Source organism: Monodon monoceros, unplaced genomic scaffold (assembly GCF_005190385.1).
Source record: "Monodon monoceros isolate NGI ecotype Baffin Bay Population unplaced genomic scaffold, NGI_Narwhal_1 Super_Scaffold_4, whole genome shotgun sequence".
Classification (NCBI taxonomy): Eukaryota; Metazoa; Chordata; class Mammalia; order Artiodactyla; family Monodontidae; genus Monodon; species Monodon monoceros.
In genome coordinates, this window is record NW_021703781.1 from 5,716,210 (window position 1) to 5,726,326 (window position 10,117).

Genomic DNA, 10,117 nt, shown 5'->3' on the forward strand with positions numbered 1-10,117 from the left:
ACTAGACTAAAAGTCAAGAGACTTTTGGTTTTCTGTTTTGCCTCAAACTCTTTAGCATCTCAGGCAAAGTGCTTAACCTTTCTGATCCCCATTCTTCTTATACATGTTTAAACAAAAACAAAGTAGATGATCTCTAAACATTTTTTAGGCTATGGACTTTTGTGACAGTACAACAGTCAGAAAATAGCAATATAGTAATAGTCATACAGTAATAGTAAACATCAAGATTAATTTAGGATTAAAATTACACATTCTAAATGTTTCCTTAAACTGTGCATAATCAGGTTTTGTCAAAACCACTGAGATTTTATTTTAAAAAAATAAGGTGTAGAAAAAAATAAATATATTTCAGTAGTGTGGAACGTATGACTTTAGAAATATTCTCCAAAATATTTAAATAAAGCTAACAGAAAAGCAAGAACAGTTATCAGCATTAGTGTCTTTGGAAGCATCATTAAGAGGAAATCCAGAAAATGGCAAAGGATTTTAATCTTTAATAGACTAAAATAAAATCATAGTGCATTAAAGGTTCAGATAAGCAAATATCAAAAAGCAGTGTAAGAGTGAGCTGATGAATATACAGCTGTCCTACAATTCACAGCAGTAAAATCTCCTTTTACCATTGGTGAGGATACACTGAATTTTGTACTTCAATGAATGAATACCCAGAAGCAATAACAATGAATGCACTTTACGAAGTGATAAACATGTTTTGTTGGCCTTTTGAATAAAGCACATAGTTATAATAAAGGAGGAAATCATTGTCACCATTGTTTTAATTTTATACTCATCTAAACTTTGTATAATAATTATACTGTTGAAATAATATCTATGCAATTACGACTATTACTCTTCCATCTAAGGAACCAAGACAAGTGAACTACAAAACTTAATAAGAATTTCACTGCAGCAAATCACATTTTGATCAGAGCAATTTTAAAGAGGGAAGAGAAAGGAAAAAATTAATATACTATTATTGCTCTTTAAAAGTTCATAATATAAAACAAGCATATAGATTGGAATTCACTTTTGCTAAACAGAAATTACCAAGAGCAGTGAATTCAGCCAAGAATCAAATGCTACCACAACAGAAAACTTAAGTATATTTAACCAGAAAATATTGCAAATGTACAAAGACACAGTTAACTTTTAAAAAGAAGGAGTATAAGGACAAATCCCTAGAAAATAGCAAACCCATCCCAACAACAATCTTGGGGGTGGAACATGGTTAAACCATTCCAAAAAAAACAGGCTTAAAAGTAGAGGAAAAGGGACTTCCCTGGTGGTCCAGTGGTCAAGACTCCACGCTGCCAATGCAGGGGGTCCGGGTTCGATCCCTGGTCAGGGAACTGGATCCCACATGCCGCAACTAAAGATCCTGCATGCCACAACTAAAGATCCTGCATGCTACAACTAAAGATCCTGTGTGTCGCAACTAAAGATCCCTCATGCCGCAACTAAGACCCGGCACAGCCAAATAAATAAATAAATATTAAATAAAAATAAAAGCCTTAAAAAAAAAGTAGCGGAAAAAACAGAATCCTAGAGTTAGTCCACAACCTAGATGTCACTTTCCAATATTTCACCCAGATTAGGACTTTGATCCCTTCAATAAACACTCCCCACCCAGTCCAGCTTCTGACAAATTATAGTCATTATGAAGTTTGTCTTTCTTGATCTAAAATGTTTCTTCCTCTTACTTTCACTCTTTTGATTACTACAAAATTACTGACTAGACAATATTAGGAGGCACAGCTTGGACTTCCATCTCCTTCTCAGTTTTTAACCCCTCATCTCCTTTGGCTTCTTCACTGCCTACATTTAAAAAAGAAAAAAATCATGTTGACACCTTCCTCTTTCAAGATTACTCAGGGTAATCTGCACTGGAAGTAGTCTTCTCCCTTCCCCTCCACCCCTCTGTGCACTGCAGTCTGGCTTTTGCCCACACTGCTCTACCGGAACTACTCAAGTCAAGACCAATCCAACAGATATGTTCCAGTCCTTATCTCATTTGACCTCTCTGAAGAACATGAAGCATATGAGACTATTAATCATTCACTTCTTTTCTTCTTTAATATTTATTTATCTAGGCTGTGGTGGGTCTTAATTGTGGCACGCGGTCTTCTTAGTTGCGGCATGCGTGCAGGATCTAGTTCCCTGACCAGGGATCAAACCCAGGCCCCCTGCATTGGGAGCACGGAGTCTTAACCACTGGACCACCAGGGAAGTCCCAATCACTCACTTCTTAAATCTCTCTTCTCTCGACTTGGAAGATGCCAAATCTCTTTTAGTTTTCCTCCTGCCCCTCCGACAACTCCTTCTGTCTCCTTGGCTGGATGCTTCTTTGCCAGCTCCTTCATGTAGGTGAGCCTCTGCATTTTCCCCTCTGCCTCACTTCCCTTTGTGTTCTGTGACAATATCATCCACTTCTAAGGTTTCAGGTACCATCTATATATTAATGGCCTCCAAATTTTCATCTAGAGATGAATTCATAACTTCCTTCAGACCCTTAGAGAACAAGGCATGCCCAGAGCATTTTGGAGCAGTATTATGGGGCTAGAGAATAATCTTAGGCTAGTAAGCTCCATTCACATCCCTCAAATTTAAGGCTCAATTCATTCCTTCTCAACATCCACAACCCCTTTCCAGGGTGACAGGTCCTCTGGTTACCCATGACTGATATGATTAAACATCTCTATTTGCCCAGGACAGTCCTAGTTTATGCTTCTTGTCCCAGAGTAATTATTAATGATATTCTTTTCATTTTCGAAATAACACCTGTTTGGTCAATACATTATATAATCACCCTACCTGCCACCATCCTTTCTGATTTTTCATGCACAGCTAGATGAGTCCTCCCCCTACCCCTGAATTCTTTACTCCCTTACCATTAGGATCCCTAGTTCTGTTGCTATGAAACTTCCCTATATCCTCTACCTTCACAAAGGAAGGTCACTTCATCTCCTCCTCTTAATAAACCCCTATACACACCCAGATCCCAGGCCAGAGGACAAGTCAATACTATCCTGGCTTCCCAAGGTGATTTGCACATTATTATTATCCCATTTCATCCACCTTTAATGTTATATTATAACCATATTTAAAGTTAACACAACTGACCTTTGAGTCATGCATCTCCATTTACTGAGAATTTTGTCATACAACTCCTATCTTCCTCTGCACACAAGATCTGTTATTCTGGGGGCTTCACTATCCATAAGAAAAATTAATGTCAACACACTAGGATTTAGAGCATTCTGACTTCCTTTCCTTCAGTGACCCCTACTTTGCAGAAGGCCGGCATGATTTCAATAGCTGGGCATAAGGGCTATGGGGCTAGAAAGACTCAGGTACTTCCTGTGTGCCTTGGGGAAAATTACTTAACCTCACTGAGCCCCAGTTTCCTCATTTGTAAAATGAAGCTCCTAATATGTACCTCACAGGATGGTTGTGAAAAGTAAGTATGATAACCTACGTGAAGCATTCAGTACAGCGACTAGTATAGAGTACTCAATAAACAGTAGCTTTTATTAATATTACTATTGTTGTAATTAGCACTATTGATCTTAGCTGCTCACCACCATCGGTCATACTTTAGCCCTTATCATCACCTGCAATTGCTCCAACTCCAGAATCCTAAATTTAGGACTCTCACATCACATTTTTCTGTCTCTAGTTCTCCTTCACTTCCATTAATCCTACAGCTTACTCACTGGGATTCTTCATCCTCTTCATTCTCCACATTCATCAGCCCTGTCTTGGCTTCGCTTTCTTCCTTACTCAAGCAGGATACCTAAGGTTCAGCCCTTCAACTGACCACCTCACTACCACCCGCAGTCCCCTGACTTCACAGCACCCCGGCCCAAGTCCTCCATCATACCTTCCCTTCCAATCCCCTTCCAGGTTCAGCCTATTTGCCTTCTGCTGTGTTATGCGGAGCTGCTGGAGAAAACTGCTTCAGCACTCACAGCTTCTTCCTACATTTGTGACTGCAGCGGTGTTAAACAGTATCAGCAATTAGGTCACTGGTCCCTGGCCAAGGCCGTTTTCCAATCACAACGGTAAGTTTTCTTTTCCCCTCAAAATTACACCGATCCACGCTCTTCCTTCTCAATCTCAGCAGATAACCTTGCTTCACAGAGACAACTGATGCTATCCTGGCTACTTATCTATAAATCTGTATCCGTATCTACTCCCTATTTCCTTTTTTTAAAGGAATATGCGTCACGGCTTTTCTTCGGGATATTAACCCTTTCACCTGTGCTCCTGTTGCCGATCCTTCCACTTCCTCTGAGATTATGTCTAATTACCTTCCTTCTCTTGTGACTTCAATTTTCTCACCTCTTCAATGGCCCCCTTCCTTCAGTCCACTAAAGTATCCTTATCTCTTCCATTTTTAAAGAAAAACAAACCTTCCCTGACCACACCTCCCCACTCAAGCTTCTATCCACTGTCCTCCCTTCTTTACCAAAGTATTTGAAAGAATGTATTTACTGAATGAAGACTTTTTTAATTTGGTTCAGACTTCTCTCCTGAGCTCCAGACCTACATATGTTAAAATTTTTAATTATATGTGACTCATTCCAGAATCAGTTCCAAGAAAGAAAACAGCTACTTCCACCAAAGTGATGTGAACTGATGAATTTCACGTCTCCCCATCTACTCCTCCACTTCTTTTTTTATTTATTTTTATGAATTTATTTATTGATTTATTTATTTTTGGCTGCGTTGGGTCTTTGTTGCTGCGCACGGACTTTCTCCAGTCGCGGCGAGCGGGGGCTACTCTTCGTTGTGGTGCACGGGCTTATCACTGTGGTGGCTTCTCTTATTGCGGAGCATGGGCTCTAGGCATGCGGGCTTCAGTAGTTGTGGCACACAGGCTCAGCAGTTGTGGTGCACGGGCTTAGTTTCTCCGTGGCACGTGGGACCTTCTCGGACCAGGGCTCAAACCCGAGTCCCCCCATTGGCAGGCAGATTCTTAACCACTGCACCACCAGGGAAGCCCCATTTGTATTTTTAGAATTAAGATCAATTACCAGCATCACCATTCCCTCAGACAATCTAGAATCCTTAAAGCCCACTTTGATTCCTCCCTCAACTTTCCCCTATATCTAAGCAAGTCCTTTCTAAAATCTCCCATATCTGTCCCTTTTGTGTCTCCCCAGGACTCTTACTGTTGAGGCCCTCCTCACCTAACAGTACTTCACAGGGGGGATGACGTGAGGGTTAAATGAGATGATAAATGGGAATGCACTCTATAAGATGTGAGGTGCTTACAAAGATTATTTAATATTATTATATCTTTGGCAAAGTGAGCATGAGGTTAGTATAATATGACGTGTTCTTTAAAAACCAACTCTGCATCTTAGTAATCAGTTCTTTTTTTTCTAATCACAAAGCATCTGTTTGGCAATCTGGTCTACAATTTTTCTAGGAATCAGTCAGTGTCAAGATGTTTAATGTATAGCTTCTGGGCTTCACCTCCCCACACATTTTTTAATTTAAAATATGCAATTCTTCAGGTTTCTGGCAAAAATCTTCTATTCTCTTTACTTTTTAAAGACAAGTGGCAGTAGCTGTAGAAGTATGTGTAGTACTCCACCTTATCATTCATCTATTTCTTCCACTCTTCTCAAATGGCTAGAAGTTCTCTTATTTCCTGGTCTATCTTGAGTTTCAACTTCAAAGAATTGCATTTGAATGGAATAATGACTAGACCTTTGGAAAATTGTTTGATTCCTTTCTTGGCTAATTAAAATGGTTACACTTTAAGCATTACTCTTTCATATTATTGGATAAGATTTTTCTTTGTTTTTGTTTTCCTCTTCCCAGAAGATAGATTTGGAGAGCATTCAAAATTTCCAAATATCTCAATTACTGTAAAACAACGTCAGGAGAATTAAGAGGCACAGGACAAACACTGCTGAGAAGCAATAGCAGAAGAAAGTAGTATCAAAGAGAATATAGCATCCCTATCAACTCTAAGATCGGTTTATAGCTATTTATCTAACAGATTTTTATATACTTTCATGACACATTTAGGTTACAACTCCATTTAAAAATATTAGCATATTACCTGGTTTCTTAAAATGTAAGGGGCAGCCTTAAATTCTAAGAGCATGATATATTTTTCATACAAGTTTTACAGGTCAAATTCTATTGCTCCAAATACTGCATAATTTGATGAAAAAGATCTCCATTTAACATGTGATGGCCCATGTCTTTCAAGCCATCTTTAATGAAACAGAAGAATTAGGATAATCCCTGTATATTACTGACTATTAGTAAACTATTAAAAATATAGGTCATTACCATTGTAATTTTGCAAATGGCCAAGTGAAGCCACATTTGATAATAAGATTTCTGAGGCTTAAAAAAAAGTTCTTGAACTTAAGCCAGGCATCTAAATATAATTGAGAAAAAGATTAATCAGATGAAGGTGTTCAAGTTAGATACAACACTCTGAAATTCTGGATTATATGGCTTTCTCTGCAAATGAAACTAACACACAGATGCTCTAAGTGCAAGCAAATAAAAGCAAAGCTACATTTGGTGAAAAAAATGATTAGGCTGGTCCAAATGGCTAAAAAGAAAATGAGCGTGAGAAAAAGTTGGGAGTTCATAGTTGAAAATATTAAACCCCTTGTTATAGTCAGGATAACATAAAAAGTGTCTTAAATACAAAGTCACTAGTGTCTACTACTAATCTCCACTTGGAGTCTAATTTCATTATTTTCTAACCAACTCCTAACCTTCTCCCCACCAAACTGCTCCTCTCATAAACCTCATCTCGGTATATGTCTACTCCATCTTTCTACTTGCTCAGGACAAAAATTTTGGTGTCCTTTAAGTCTCCTGTTGACCCTACCCTCAATTTGTCTAGAAATCAACCACTCCACCAATTCCTCTCTGGTCCCAGGTACATCCTCTCTGGCCTGGATTGCGGCAAGCGTCCTGGAATTGATATCCCTGCTTCTGCCCAACCCCTCACCCTACCCCAGACAAAATCTATTCTCCATCCAGCCACCAGAGTGACCCTTTTAAAAGGCAAGTCTGATTATATCCCTTCTCTATTCAGAAGTGTGAGCCCCCTTCTCACTCAGAGTGGAAGCCCAAGTCCTTACACAATCTGATTCCCCATTCCCACTTACCGCTCTCCTTCATTTCTGCGACTCTTACTTTGCTCACCCCACCACAGCCAAATCAGCCTCTCTGCTGTCCTCAAATGTACCCAGTCCACTCCTGCCTCTAAGCTTTTTGCAAGTGCCTTTCTTTCTGCTCGAACACTCTTCCCTCAGAGAGGTGCATGGATTACCCTCTCACTTCCCTTTGATCTTGGGCTCAAATGTCATCTTCCCTAGGAAGTTTTACCTGGCTACCTCTAGTTAAAACTGCAAGTCACGGGGGCTTCCCTGGTGGCGCAGTGGTTGAGAGCCCGCCTGCTGATGCAGGGGACACAGGCTTGTGCCCCGGTCCGGGAGGATCCCACATGCCATGGAGCGGCTGGGCCCGTGAGCCATGGCCGCTGAGCCTGTGCGTCCGGAGCCTGTGCTCCGCAGCGGGAGAGGCCACAGCAGTGAGAGGCCCGCGTACCGCAAAAAAAAAAAAAAAAAACTGCAAGTCTCAGAGAGGACAGATTTGTGGTTGCTAAGGCGGAGGGCATGGAGTGGGAGTTTGGGATTAGCAGATGTAAGCTATTATATGGAATGGATAAACAACAAGGTCCTACTGTAGAGCACAGAGAAATATATTCAGTATCCTATGATAAACCACAATGGAAAAGAATATTTTAAAAAAAGAATGTGTGTGTGTATATATATATAAATAACTAAATCACTTTGCTGTATAGCAGAAATTAATACAACATTGTAAATCAACTATCAAAATATACGTTGATAAAATAAAACTGCAAGTCTCTCCGTCTTCCCTGCTTTTTCTCCATAGTCCTTAACACCATCTGACATAGCACATATTTTGTTTATCATCTGCGATCCCCACTAATGTAAGCTCCGTGTAGGAGGGGATATTTATCTGTTTAGGAAACTGTCTTGTACACCGTAGGTGCTCAAAAAATATTTACTATATTCATATACAATTTTATAGTTTACAAATTGTTTTCATGTAAATTAAATAATATAGTAACTCATTATCTCCTTATGCTCCCCCCCTTTTCCAAATTCTCCAATCTTTGCAGTAATATGGATGACAACAAAGAGCTATCAGAAAAGAAAAGTTGCTGGCTACTTGCAAAGCTCTTTAAAACAGATCCCCCGTATTAATTAACTACATTTATAAAATGAAAGCTCAGAGTCAACATCTTTATTAGCATAAGGTTCCTGGGTATGGAAGTTTAAAGTAACAGAGGAGAATAGCCAAGGATTACCAGGAAGACAAGCCCAATTTAGTTTGTCCTATCAGTCTGCTCAGCAAACCCTAAGGAAAGTGCAGGCTGAATTCAGTATTCGAGGAAACACTGAATTCAACACCGATGTATTCAACACGAGATTCAACTCCCTTAAAATGTTCTATCTGCTTGAAGCTACCTCATCAACTACCAAGTGCTGTCACTGGGTGTGTATGGTCTGCTGAGCATATAGGGAATGTTTTGTTTTGTTTAACCTGGTAAGACTCAGAGCTAGGAAGCGTTTTTTAAAGCCTCTGAGCTTACCCACTCCGCCACTAAGCAACCCGTTGGCCTCCACCCTGTGGTGCCGGGGTCTCCCTGGGTTATTTCCCGTACAGTTTAATCCCACCAGAGGCCAACGGGCATCTCAGCCAAGGCTCCAATGATGCCCGGGACAGACGGCAGATGTCTCAGAGGATCCTCTGGAGAGTCTCTCGCCCGGGCAAGGGGTGTTACAGGCAGGAGAAAAGCAGCGGACCAAGGCGCACGGGGGAGATGACAGGTGGGCGAGCAACCGCCGGGCAAGATCGTAAAGAGCGACCCGCAGGGTGGTGGCGCGGAAACTGTCAACTCCAGCCGTCAACCTGCCAGTGTGGGCCCGGCCGGGGTGCAGGTTGTGCCGCGGCACAGGATAATAAATACAATCAAGATCGCAGCAAATCGCCGCCAGCCTGCTTGACCTCCGCCCTCCAAGCGCCAGGAAATAAAGTTAGTGGCTGGTGGGCGCGCGCCCACCGCAAAGGTCCGGAGAGGCCGGGCAGTGCTCCTGCCCGCGGCTCACCTGCTGTCAGAAGCGGCCCGGGCACGGCAGGGAGACGTCCCGGAGCCGGATAGAAACCCCGGGCCGGCGCGTCGGGTCGAGTACCCCTCGCCCTCAGCCCGGCCGCCGCGACCCCCATCCCGGGCTGACTGCTACCCGCCCCCCGCGCCAACCGCCTTCCGTCCAGGCCACCTATTGGGTCCGGGACCCCTAGCCCTCTGCCGGCATCGCAGAGGGGACCGCCTTTACCTGCTCTCTGGCCGCCGTCGCCGCCGCACGCTCCGCCTCACCGGGAAAACCCCGAGTCGTAGCCGCTGTCCCTGCCAACGCAGCCGCAAACTCCCCACCCCCGCCCCCTCAGGTAACCCAGGAAACCGGGAACACCACCGCCTCCCTCCCCCCGTCCGGCCCCAGACCCGCTCTCCTGCGCCTGCGCACTTGCCCGCCGGATGCGTCCCGAGCCCCGCCCCTCGCCGGTAGGGCAGCGCCAGCGTCGCAGGCGTGACACGTAGAGCACGGGAGCCAATGAAGAAGGGAGGAGGGCGGGCCGAGCCACTGGGCTGGGGCCGCGGGGTTCCTCCCCGCGCGGGGGAGGCTCTCCTGGTTCTCACTCTCCAAGGGGCTCGCGAGGCGGCTGCGTCGCCCCCTAGGGTGAGCCTGCGCAATTTGAAAAGCACCAAACACATGCGCAGCGTCCTCTCTCTCTGTTCAACACCGACTGTCATCCCGTTCCCCTTGTGTGGCTCCGGAGGATGGGGGTAGAAGAAATACGGGAAGGGGTCGCGAGAGGGAGAAAGGGTTACCCGCGAGGAACCCTGCCCTTCCTTTGGGGCTGGAAAAAAAACAGTTTACAAAGGTTACTGTAGGCTTCTTACAAAACCGGAAAGAGGTTTACGAAGCTACCCTAGAATTAATTCAGCGCAAAGGTGTATGTTTCAACTTAGCCCTTTTAA

At 43.3% G+C, this 10,117-nt stretch overlaps 1 protein-coding gene across 7 annotated transcripts in view; it reads right to left on the reverse strand.

Moving 5' to 3' along the window:
* Positions 1-9,508, reverse strand: part of LYST (lysosomal trafficking regulator) — a 176,369-nt gene extending 166,861 nt beyond the window's left edge. For all 7 annotated transcript variants that reach the window (XM_029244991.1, XM_029244992.1, XM_029244994.1 and 4 more), the window contains exon 1: positions 9,414-9,508. The gene's annotated coding sequence lies outside the window, so the exon portion shown is untranslated. The remainder of the gene's footprint in view (positions 1-9,413) is intronic.
* Between the last annotated feature and the right edge of the window lie 609 nt (positions 9,509-10,117).